The 13762-nt window shown below is 36.6% G+C and overlaps 1 protein-coding gene across 7 annotated transcripts in view; it reads left to right on the forward strand.

Moving 5' to 3' along the window:
• Positions 1 to 13762, forward strand: part of ZNF644 (zinc finger protein 644) — a 158554-nt gene that overhangs the window by 135145 nt on the left and 9647 nt on the right. The window contains exon 7 of one of the 7 annotated variants that reach the window (XR_009049786.1): positions 6941 to 10039. The exons of 5 other annotated variants lie outside the window; for them this stretch is intronic. The gene's annotated coding sequence lies outside the window, so the exon portion shown is untranslated. Of the gene's footprint in view, positions 1 to 6940; positions 10040 to 13762 lie in introns of those variants that run through there. One more of the 7 variants, XR_009049774.1, reaches the window with a different exon arrangement.

Raw genomic sequence — 13762 nt, forward strand, 5'->3', positions numbered from 1 at the left:
TATTAATAGAATAAGGGGGGAAATACATGATCATCTTAATGAATGCAGAAGGAGCATTTGGCAAAATCCAATATCCCTCCACACAGTATAAATAGGTGTAAATTGTGACTTCAAAAGCATATAGTGCAGAGAGGAAGAGAGGCAAAAATGTAGAGTTTTTGTATTCAAGTGAAGTTATCAGCTTAAAATAGACTATTATAAATATACACAGGTGAGTCAAATATTATCCCCACTCTGGCTATAGAATTTATTTTAATTAACTTTTAGAAAAGACAAATACAACATTTTTCAACATAATCTCCTTGATTTTCAATACACTTTGTCCATCAATCAACAAGCTTTCATATTCCCTCATTAAAAAATGTTCTAGGCTGAGCTGTGAGCCACGAATGCACCAGTGCCTTCCCGTCTTCATCAGAAGTGAATCTTTGTCCTTGTAGGGCTGCTTTCAGGGGACCAAACAGGTGAAAGTCTGATGCAGCAGGATCAGGACTGTAGAAAGGATGCTTTAACACCTCAAAACGAAGTAATCTACAACAGACAGATTTTGAAAAGTTTGTGTGAGACGGGTACTGAAAAAACTCATGGAAGAGCATAAACAGAAGCGTTTGGATATCTGCAAACAAAATTTGGACCGCTACTCTAAGGAAGGTGAAAGTTTCTTAAGGAGAATTATTACTGGTGACGAGACATGGATTCATCACTGCAAGCCTGAGAGTAAACAGCAGAGTATGGGATGGAAACATCCTCAATCACCGACCAAGAAAAAGTTCAAAAGTCAACCATCAGCTGGAAAATTGATGCTTACAGTTTTCCGGGATTCTGGAGGGCCACTCTTGGAACATTACCAGGAAAAGGTTCAACAATCAACAGTGCTCATTACAGTGAGATGCTTATTGAAGAGCTGAAGCCTAAACCTCGGATTAAAAGCAGAGGACTGCTGTCCAAGGATGTCGTGATCTTGCATGACAATGCATGTCTACACACTTCTGTCCACACTGTCAACACTCTGCAAAAACTTCATTTTGAGGTGTTAAAGCATCCTCTCTACAGTCCTGATCTTGCTGCATCGGACTTACACCTGTTTGAAAGCAACCCCATGAGGATGCAACCCCACGAGGATGAAGATTCACTTCTGATGAAGATGGGAAGACAGTGGTGCATTCATGGCTCACAGCTCAGCCTACAACATGTTTTAATGAGGGAATATGAAAGCTTGTTGACAGATGGACAAACTGTATTGAAAATCAAGGAGATTATGTTGAAAAATGATGTATTTGTCCTTTCTAAAATTTAATTAAATTCTACAGCCAGAGTGCAGATAACTTTTGACTCACCCTCATACTTTCAACTCAAGGACACAAATAAGCTGAAAGTGAAGAGATGGAAGAAGATATTCCATGCAGATGGTAACCAAAAGAAAGCATGTGGTTGTACTTAGACAATATAGACTTTAAGTCAAAATCTGTCTCTAGAGACAACGTTGTTATATAATGATAAAAGGGTCAATTCAAGAAGAAGATATGACAGTTGTAAATATATACACCCAACATCAGAGCACCCAAATATATAAAGATAATATTGACAGATTTGAAAGGAGAAATTGACAGCAATCCAAAAATTGTAGGAGACTTCAAAACCCCACTTTCAGTAATGGATAGAACATCCAGACAGAAAATCAATAAAGAAACAGAGGAATTGAACAATACTGTAGAAAAAAAAAGAACCTACCAGATGTGTACAGAACTTTTCCAACAATGGCAGAAGATACATTCTTCTCAAGTACATATGGAACATTCTTCTAGATAGATAACCAAAAAAGGTCACAAAAAAGATTTAACAAATAAGATCAAAATCGTACCAAGTATCATTTCCGAGCACAATAAAAAAGAACTAGAAATGATTAACAGTAAGAAAACAGGAAAATTCAGAAGTACATGGAAACTAAACAACACTTTCTTGAACAACCTATGGTCAAATGCAAACAAATGAGAATTTTAAAAATATCCAAGATAAACAAAAATGAAAACAACATATCAAAACTTATGGAGTGCAGAAAAGCAGTACCAAAAGAGATGTTTATAGCAATAAACGCATTAAAAAAGAAGAAAGATATCAAACAACCCAGCTTTATGCCTCCAGGAACTTGAGGGAAAAAAAAAGAACAAATTAAGCCCAAAGTTAGCAGAAGAAAGAAATTAAGTGTTATAGCAGAAATAGAGAAGAATCAACAATACTGAGTTGCCTTTTTTGAAAAGGTAAAACTGACAAACTCTTAGCTAAACTAAGAAAAAAGAGAGATGACAAATAAAATCAGAAATGAAAGAGGAACATTATAGTGGATGTCTCAAAAATCAAAAGACTATTATGAACAATTATATGCCAGTAAATTGGGTAACCTAGCAGAAATGAATAAATTCCTAGAAACATAAACCTATCAAGACTAAGTCAAGACTGAACAGACCAATAATAAATATGAAGATTGAGTCAGCAATCAAAGAAAACCCCAGGACAGATGGCTTCATAGGTGAATCCTACCAAACATTCAAAGAAAAATTAATACCAGTCCTTCTTAAATTCTGCCAAAAAAGTAGAAGAGGAAACACTTCCAAACTCATCTTATGAAGCCAGCATAACCAAAGCCAGACAAAAATTTCACAAGAAAGGAAAGTTATAGGCCAATATCCTTGATGAATATAGATGCAAAAATCTTCGACAAAATACTAGCAAACTGAATTCAACATCACATTAAAAGGATTATACACCATGATCAAGTAGGATTTATCCCTGAGATATAAGGATGTTTCCACTTACAAAAATCAATAAATGTGATAAAACACATTAATAGAATAAAAGATAAAAACCACACCATCATCTCAATAGATGCAGAAGAAGCAAGAAGAACAAAGCCAGAGGTATCACACGCCTTGATTTCAAAATATATTACAAAACTACAGCAATCAAAACAGTATGGTATTGGCATAAAAACAGACATATAAACCAAAAGAAGAGAACAGAGAGCCCAGAAATAAGTTCACACATTTATGGTCAATTAATCTTCAACAAGGGTGGCAAGCATACACAATGGGGAAATGATAATCTCTTCAATTTATGGTATTAGAAAAACTGAATATCCACATGCAGAAAAATCAAATTGGACATCTCACACCACATACAAAAATCAACTCAAAATAGGTTAAATACTTAAATGTGAGACCTGAAATTATAAAACTATTAGAAGAAAACATAGGCAAAAATGCTTATTGACATTGATCTTGGCTACAAAACACCAAAGTACTGGCAACAAAAGCAAAAATAGACAAGTGAGATTGCATCAAACTAAAAAGCTTCTGCAGAGCAAAGGAAACAACAGAGTGAAAAAGCAACCTATGGTATGGGAGAAAATATTTGCAAACCATGTATCTGACAAGGGCTTGATATCCAAAATATATAAGGAGATTATACATCTCAATAGCAAACAATCAACAACAAATGTTTTTTAAATGGGCAAAGGACCCAAACAGACATTTCTCAAAAGAAGACATACTAACATACAAATGGCCCAAAAGTACATGAAAAGGTGCTCATCATCACTAATCATCAGGAAATACATACCTGTTAGAATGGCTACTACCAAAAGACAAGAGATAACAAATGTTAGTAAGGCTGTGGGGAAAAGGGAACCCTCATGTATTGTTGGTGCAAGTGTAAATTGGTACAGCTGTTATGGAAAATAATTTTTAATGTTTAAAAACTAAAAATAGAACTACCTTATGATCCAGCAATCCCTCTTCTGAGTATGTATCCAATGAAAATGAAATCACTATCATAAAAGAGATATCTGCACGCCCATGTTCATCGCAGCATTATTCACAATACTCAAGATATGGAAACGTGTCTCTCAGGTAAATGGATAAGTCGAGGGTGGGAGGGAATACAGGGATATGTGTATAAAAACAGATGATTGAACTTGGTGTACCCCCCCCAAAAAAATTAATTAATTAAAAAAAAAAAAAGAAAATGTCACACACACATGCACGCATGCACACACACACACCCATAGGGATATTATTCAGCCTTTAAAAAGGAAAAAATCCTTCCACTTGCAACAAAATGGATGAACCCGGAGGGCATTATGGTAAGTGAAATAAGCCAGACTGGGAAAGAAATACAGCATGATCTCACTCATGTGAAATCTAAAACTGTCAAACTCATAGAAGAGACTGGAACCTTGGTTGCCAGAGGGTAGAACAGTGATGGAGGTGGGGGAAATGGGAAATACTGGTCAAAGGGTACAAAGTTTGTTATGCAAGATGAATGAATTCTAGAGTTCTAATGTATAGCATGGTGACTACAGTTAGCAATACTGTGTTGTATACCTGAAATTTGCCAAGAGGGTACATCTTGGCAACTATGTGAGGTGATGCATACATTAATTAGCTTGATTGTGGTATCATTTTACAATGTATACCTATATCAAAACATCAAGTTGTACACCTTAAGTATATACAATTCCTGTGTGTTGACTGTACCTCAGTAAAGCTGAAAAAATATATAACATCCTTTCATGATAAAACATTCAGAAAACAAATATAAGGGAACTTCCTCAATCTGATAAAGGGCATCTATGAAAAATCCACAGCTAACATCACACTTACTGGTAAAAGACTGAAAGCTTTGCACCTAATATCAGGAACAAGACAAGTGACTTCTATTTAACATTGTACTGGAGGTTCTAGCCAGGTCAATTAGTAAAGAAAAATAAATAGAAGGCACTCAGATTGGAAAAAAAGAAGTAAAATGATCTCTCATGACATGACCTTATGTATATATAAAACCCTAATACTCTTGACAGGGGTGCCAAGAGTATTCAGTGGGAAAAGAACAGTCTCTTCAGCAAATGGTGATGGTACAAATAGCTATCTTCATACAAATGAATGAATTTGGGCCACTGCCACACACCATATACAAAATTGACTCAAAATGGATCAACAATCTATATGTTGTGAGACTTTAAAAGCTCTTAGAAGGAAATGTATAAATCTTTGTGACTTTGGATTAGGAAACAGTTTCTTGGCTATGACAACAAAACATAAGCAACAAAAGAAAGAAAACAGATAAATTGGACTTCATTGAAATTAAAAGCATTAATGTCCATTGAATTAAAGGACATTATCAAGAAAGTGAAAAGACAACCCACAGAATAGTAGAAAAATATTTGCAAATCATAATACCTAATAAGGATCTAATATACAGAACATATAAAGAACACTTGCACTTCAATAATAAACAGATAACCCAATTTAAAAATAAGCAAGAAATTTAAATAGACATTTCTCCAAAGAAGATTAACAAATGGCTGATAAGCACATGGAAAGATGCTCAACATCTTTTTTGGTATTAAGTTAGGGAAATGCAGACCAAAATCATGAGATACCACTGTACACCCATTAAGATGACTCAGGGGACTTCCCTGGTGGTTCAGTGGTAAAGAATCCATCCTGCAATGCAGGGGACGCAGATCCAATCCCTGGACAGGGAACTAAGATCCCACATGCCTCAGAGCAACTAAGCCTGTGTACCACAACTACTGAGCCCCCGCGCCTCTACTAGACAGCCTGCGGGCGCTGGAGCCAGCTTGCCACAACCAGAGAAGAGAAAACCCACAAGCCACTACTAGAGAGAAGCCTACGGCGCACCACAGTGATGAGCCTGCGCACTGCAACAAAAGATCCCACACACTGCAAGGAAAGATCCCTTATGCCACAATGAAGATTCTGTGTGCTGCAATGAAGACTGACGCAGCCAAAACTTTAAAAATAAATACATAGATATTTTAAAAATGATTAATAAAAAAAGACAAAATGTGTTGGCAAGGATGTGGAGAAATTGGAACCTTTATGTATTTCTGGTAGGATTATAAAATGGTGCAGCCACTTTGTAAAACAGTTTGGCAGTTCCTCAAAAAACAAGAATTGAAAACATTTACACAAAAATTTTCACATGAATTATCATAGTAGCATTATTCATCATAGCCAAAAAATAGAAACAACCCAAATACCCATCCATTGATGAATGGGTAAACAAAATGTGTATGTCTGTACAATGAAATAATATCCGTAAGAATGAATGAAGTACTGATACACGCTAAAACATAGATGTACCTTGAAAACATTATGCTAAGTGAAAGGAGCCAGACACAAACAGCCAAATACTGCATGACTCTATGTATGAAATTACCAGAGTAGGCAAATCCATAGAGACAGAAAGAAGATTGATGGTTGCCAGGGAGTGGGCATGCAGGGGGGGTGGGGAGGGGAAGTGGGAGTGACCACTAACAGGTATGGGGTTTCTTTTTGGTGTGAAGGAAATGTTCTGGAATCAATAGTTGTGATGATTGTACATAATTGTGAATATACTAAAAACCACTGAAGTGTACACTTTAAAATGGTGAATGTTATGTATGTGAATTATATCTCAATTTTTTTAATTACAAAAATGAAAATGTAAAGGGATTCCAGCCCACATTCAAGGGGAGGAGAATAAGATTCCACCTTTTGTTGGAAGGAGTGTCAAATAATTTGTTGGGTGAATGTTTCCAAATCACACATACTACACACGCATCAGAATGGCTAAAATTTAAAAAACTGACAATAAATGTTGGTGAAGATACAGAGCAACCCAAACTCTCGCACACTGTTGATAAGACTGTAAAATGACAACCACTTTGGAAAAGATTCTGTCAGTTTCTTATTAAACATATGCTTACCGTGATCCATAACATACTTAGCATGACAATCACATTCCTAGGAATTTACTCAAGAGAAATAAAACATATATCTGCACAAAGACTTGTATACAAGCATGAATAGCAGCTTCATGCATTATAGTCCAAAGCTGAAAATGACCCAACTATCTATTTACAATATTGAATAAATAGACTGTGGTTTTGCCAAACACTGGAATAATACTCAGCAATAAAGAACGAACTACTGATACATGGAAAACGTGAGTAAAATTTAAAAACAAGCTGAGTGAAAGAAGCCGGACACAAAAAGAACACAAGGTATAGTTTCAATTTATATGAAACTGTAGAAAAATCTAATATATGGTGACAGCAGATCAGTGGTTGCCTGGAGTGGAGGTGGGATGTTTTGACTGCAAAGGGACAAAGGAAGTCTTGTGATGAAATGTTTTTATCTTGATTGTAGTAGTGGTTACACAATATTTCAAAATACATAGAAATGCACACCTAAATGAGTATGTTTTCTTGTATGTAGATTACATCTCAAAGTTAAGGAAAAAAATGATACATCTAGAATCCAGCCCCTTTTTATCATCTCCAATGTTTCAATCCTGATCAAAGTCACCATCAGTTTTCACCTGGCTTATTGCAATAGGCTTCTAACTTTTCTCTATTCTTGCCCTCTTTCAGCTTATTCTCTGCATAGAATTCATATGATTCTATTAAAACCCAGGTAATACCACACCATTTATCTGCTTAAAGTGCTCCAATGGCTTCCAAGTTCACTTTAAGCAAATACCAAAGTAAACCATTTTACAATAACCCTCTGTGTGCTCTGCCTCCACCCTTCACCCCCAACATCTGTCTGCCTCCTCTTTTACTCCAGCCATTCTGGCCACTTCATTGCTTTTTGAATATACCAGAGACATGCTTCCTCAGCCCTGTGCATTGCTGTGCCTTTGGCTTTGGATGCTTTTCCCTGGCATCTCTACGTGACTCTCTTTCTCGTTTCCTTCAAGTCTTTAACTCAAATGTCACCTTTCCTGCAAGGCCTGCCTTGACCACAATATTTAAATTCCAAGCCCTTCTCTCCAGGTTTAAAGTAAGTATGTCAATTTGGGGAGATATTTTACAAAGTAAATAGTAAATAATATGAAACTAATTGTTTGATTATTTTTTTCCTGCAGGAAGAAAGTGTTACTTGGGTTAGGCTCTGCTTAACATCTAACTGTGTGGGGGCTCAAATTCGCACTAACTCAATTTGCCAACCTGTAAATGCAGAGATGCCTCTAATGAAACTCAAAATTTTTTCACAGCCTTGGAAAGCTTCAAGATAAGAACAGGTGTTTAATTGTGAAGTGGGAATCTCCCTGAAAGTTGCCAATGCTCTCAGCAGCATGGCCTAATAGTAGGAGACCAAGGTTTCCCATGCCGCATAGATTACTAAGAATTGGGCTATTATTCTAAACAGAAAGGGCAGAAGCTGACCAGGGCTGCTTTTTGAAGACAAAAATGTGCCCAACATATTCTTCACTAAAAAAGAGCTGTTTGCCACAGAGTCTCTCCCCTTCCTGTCCCTCCTCATTACCCCCCAAAGCATTGATCAATAGTTACTGATACTTAAAAAAAGAAAAAAAAAAAAACCCTTCAGGGATTGTGGAAGCCTGAAAAAACCTGTATATTAGAAATATTAGAGAAATTCTTTGTCTTTTATTGTAACAGAAAAGCTGTGAAGGCCAGACTTTCCATGGAGACTGAAAATAAGGTTAGGCCTAAGGCCAACTGAGAAAGGAATTTGTGTTAAGTGCGTATTTAATATGAATGATTTTTAAAGTGTTTATAATTTCTCTGTTTTTTCCCCATGAATTGTATAATGTAATGACTGGTGTTCTTAAAGATATAAATTATTCTTAGATGATACCTCCTTCTTAGGGGAAAGAAGGGCCCAGAATTGCAATGGCAGGAGTTTATCAAACTTGTTTTGAAATGAGATAATTAGTAAATGGAGGTGGTGGGGCCGTCACATGACAGTGACCTAAAAGGGGGAGTGAAGGCACAGGAGGAGAAGAAGGAGAGGGCAAGCATTCTGGACCAGGGGAAAAACAACTTGGTTAGCATTGTATATGCCAGGAATAAAAATATATATATTAAATAAGAAGTGTTTCCTTTCCTTACCAAATTATCTTTCCTAGTTGCTACTGGACCTTGTCACTGCTGGGCCTGGAGGTGAGAAGTGATGGGAAATTGGAAGAGGCTCGATCACTCCACTTGGGAAAAAACACAGAGCCCCCAAACAGGCACTGGAGGCAAGGTAGCGAGGAGAGAATCTCAACCCAGAACTGTGGGAGTGTGAGGGGAGGGAAGAAAGAGTGGAGGTCTGAGTGTTGCCAAGAACTGTGCTTCGTGGATAGACAAAGAGGAGCTTTAGAGTTGATGCTCACTCCCTCAAGAAAACAAAACAAAACAAAAAACAAACAAAACTTTCCATAAAGATGCACATTCTCCTCGAGGCTTTTGGAATTAAATTGGGCAGCATCATCGTGGCCTTAAGGTACATTTAGTAGCAAAACAGCCTAGAACTCAGTCCTCGTGAATCCTTCATTAGCCACTAAAGAATTTCTCCTTGGATAATATAAAGAAGCTGGTCCACTCCACCTGAGAGCTGGGGGAAGGGTTTGCTTAAGGCAACCTGTGAGCAAATCTGAAAGTGAGCTTAGTTCGGTGTCAGAACTTCATTGCATGTGGGTTGGGAATGGGCAGGGTGTAATGAAAGATCACAAAACATTGGTCAAATATGGACAGCCACATACAAAAGAATGAAACTGGAACACTGTCTTACTCCATATACAAAAATTTACTCAAAATGGATTGAAGACTTGAATATAAAACCTGAAACAATAAAACTCTTAGAAGAAAACAGGCGGTAAGCTCCATGACATTAGTCTTGGAGATGATTTTTTGGATTTGACACCAAAAGCAAAGGGAACAAAAGAAAAATAAACAGCTGGAACTACATCAAACTAAAAAGCTTCTGCACAGCAAAGGAAACCATTAACAAAATGAAAAGATAAGCTACAATGAGAGAAAATATTTGCACATCACATATCTGAAAAGAGGTTAATACTCAAAATATATAAAGAACTCATGCAACCCAATAGCAAAGAAAGAAACAATCCAATTAAAAATAACCTAAAATAGAATAAAGACCTAAATGTAAGACCAGATATTATAAAACTCATAGAGGAAAACAGGCAGAACACTCTTTGACATAAATCCCAGCAATATTTTTTTGGATCCATCCAAAAGAAATAACAGCAAAAATAAACAAATGGGACCTAATTAAACTTAAAAACTTTTGCAGCGCAAAGGAAACCATCGACAAAATGAAAAGACAACCTATTGAATGGGAGAAAATATTTGCACATGATATGACCAATAAAGGATTAATATCCAACATGAATAAACAGCTTATACAACTTAACATCAAAAAAAACAAACAACCCGATTAAAAATTGGGCAGAGGAACTGAATAGACATTTCTCCAAAGAGGAAATGCAGATGGCCAACAGGCACATGAAAAGATGCTCAACATTGCAAATCATCAGGGGAATGCAAAGCAAAACCACAATGCAGTGCATAGTCTTGGGTATTCTTCAGCTATAAAATTATTACTAGGACAATTGGCAATATCTGAATAAAGCCTATGGGTTACAGAATAGCCTTGTGTCATTAATTTTCATATTTTAATAATTTGATATGTCTTAAAACATATTTGATATGCTTTTAAAAACATGCCTGAAACTGGCAGTGTATCTAGGTGGATATTCTTCATGCTTGCTAAGTGTTAAATATCACTATGGCTAAACTTATTGTAAGGTCTGTCTATCTATCTATCTATCTATCTATCTATCTATCTATCTATCTATCTATCATCTATCTAATGAATATTATATATATAATGAATGTTAAATATATATGTTATATATGTGTGTGTATATATATATATAATGAATATTATTTAGCCTTAAAAAGGAAGGAAATTCTGACACATGCTGCAAAATAGACAAATCCTTGAAGACATTATGCTAAGTGAAACAAGCCAGTCACAAAAGGATAAGTGCTGTTTGATTCCACTTAAATAGGGTATTTAGAGTATTCAAATTTATGGAGACAGGAAGTAGGATGGTGATTGCCAGGCATTGGAGGAAGGGGGAATGGGTGGGTACAGAGTTTCGGTGATGCAAGAAGGAAAGAGTTCTGTGGCTGAATACAGGAGATAATAAGAATGTACTAAATGCCATTGAACTGTACACTTAAAATGGTTTAGATGATAAATTTTGTGCTATGTGTATTTTACCACAATTTTTTAAAAGGCTATGCAAAAGAGTGTGGAGGTGGTGAGGGAGGGTCTGGGAGGTAAGCAAAGTTTTTGTCTTGGTCCCTTCAAACACCTCATGACTCATGCCTGGGCCCTATGGAAAAAGCTTTACCTTCACCCAGGGCTGTTTTCCCAGAGGCTCTAAGGGCAGAAAAGAGCAGAGATGCTTTGATACCCAGGAGGCAGAAGAGGACACAGACAAGAGGAGGACAATAACCCCCACTTGGCCCCTGGAACACACTGGAGTATAGCATACCATGAGATACTTTTACTATTCTTGCCCTAACTCTGGAATCAACTTTTCCTCTAAGGAACTAGTTTATTAAAAAGACTATCTTTCTCCACTGAATTACCTTGCAAAATTTGTTTGAAAATTGAATACTCTTATATACATGGTTCTGTTTTTAAGACTCTATTCAGTTTAATTGTCTATACTTATGACAATACCATACTGTCCTTAAGTAATGTAGCTTTATAATAAGTCATAAAGTCAGATAATTTGCCAGTTTTTTTCTTTTTCAAGATTGTTTTGGATACATAGGTCCTTTGCATTTTCATATATCTTTTAGAATCAGCTAGCAATTTCTATTTGAAAGGTCTTCAGGCATTATGATTGGGAATTTATTAACACTATAGATCAATTTTGGGAGAACTGACATCTTACCAACACTGAATCTTCCAATCCATAACTGTTAAATATCTCTTTATTTACCCAGGTCTTATTTAATTTCTCTCAGCAATTTTTAGTAGTTTGTAAACAGAGGTCTCACATACATTTTGTTAAATTTATTACTATGTTTTATGTTATTTGATGCTATTGTAAATACAGTTGATTTTTATATTTCATTTTCTAATTATTTGCTGCTAGTATATAGAAATAAAAGAAATAGAACTGATTTCCATATTTTGACCTTATATTTTGCTACCCTGTCGTAATGAGGTTTCTCCAGAGAAAGAGAATCAATAGGGTGTCTACATAAAGAGAGATTTGTTTTAAGAAATTGGCTCAACCACCATACTGTATACCTGTAATTTGTATACTATTGTACATCAACTATACTTCAATTTAAAAAAATTAATTAAAAAAAAGAGAAAGAAATTGGCTTACATGATTATGGAGGCTGGCAAGTCAAAATCTGCAGGGTAGGCTGGAGACCCAGGGAAGAGCTGGACTGCAGTTCAAGTCTGAAGGCTGCCTGCTGGCAGAATTCCTTCCTGCTCTTGGGGAGGGGGGGGGTCAATCTTCTGTTCTATTTAGGTCTTCAACTGACTGGATTAGGCCCACCCACATTATGGAGGGCAACCTCAAACTCTACTGATTTAAAGGTTAATCTTACCCAAAAACACCCTTGCGGAAACATCCAGAATAATGTTTGACCAAATATCTATCTAGGCACCATGGAACAGCCAAGTTAACACATAATTAACCATCATACTTGTTAAATTAACTTATTAACTAATTACATTCATCTACAAATCGATATAACAAAGATATTTATATCCCTTCCTTTCAAATCTTTATGCTTTTTCTTTCTTGCTTTACTGTCCTGGCTAGGAACTCCAGTGCTATGTGGTAAGAAGAGTGGACATTGTTGCCTTATTCCCAGTCTTAGGAAGAAAGTATTTCATGTAGTACCACTATGTATGATGTTAGCTGTTTATTTTCCATAGATGCTGTACAGGAGAAATTTTGTGTTCTATCTTCTCACAGAATACTCTACTCTCAATACTTCACTTCTGACAATTCTAGTCACCAAATGTATGTGGGTTTTTTTCTTCACACTAAGCAATTCTCTGATTCTCCTGACACCAGCTGGGTGTCCTATAATTTAACTCAATTCTCACACTATCTACCTGGAGATAGAATCAGGTCCCACTGGTAAAGAGCTCAGTTCCACAAGACTGCCCCCACTTCAGATGCCAATTGCAAGTCTAGTTTATCATGTGTACATCTGACTGACCAGCTATAAATCAGAGCTTCAGGAAAATACTTGACTTACTAGACTACCAGATTATTATAAAAGGGTACAGCTCAGGAACAACCAGATGGAAGAGATGCATAAGGAAAGGTATGGGGGGAGGGGTGCAGAATGTCCATGTCCTGTCTGGACACACTTCCCTCCCAGCACCTCCAAGTGTTCACCAACCCAGTGAACTCCATAAAGCTCTCTGAACCACTCCTCCCTCCCTCCCCCCCCACACACACACTCTCACCTTCATACTTTGGAATTTTTATGGAATTTTCATTACATAGGCATGATTGATTAAATCATTGGCCATTGGTGATTAATTCAATCTCCAATCCCTTTTCCTTCCCTGAGGGGATCAGAGAGAGGTGTGGGAGATAGGGGAACGTTCCAACCCTCTAATTACATGGTTAGTTCCCCTCGCAATCGATCCCCATCTTGTGGTGAGCTAAGGACTTTCCAAAATCACCTTATTACCATAAACTCAGATGTGGTTGAAAGGAGCTTGTTATGAATAACAAAATACACTCATTTCACCTTTATGCTCTGGAGCTATTTCAGGAACTGGAAACAAAAACTAAATATTGTAACAAAACATGGCCTTATAGCTCTTATCACTTAGGAAATGACAAGTGCTCTGCACCAGGAACCAAGGGCAAAAACCAAAATACA

Source organism: Hippopotamus amphibius, chromosome 1 (assembly GCF_030028045.1).
Source record: "Hippopotamus amphibius kiboko isolate mHipAmp2 chromosome 1, mHipAmp2.hap2, whole genome shotgun sequence".
Classification (NCBI taxonomy): Eukaryota; Metazoa; Chordata; class Mammalia; order Artiodactyla; family Hippopotamidae; genus Hippopotamus; species Hippopotamus amphibius.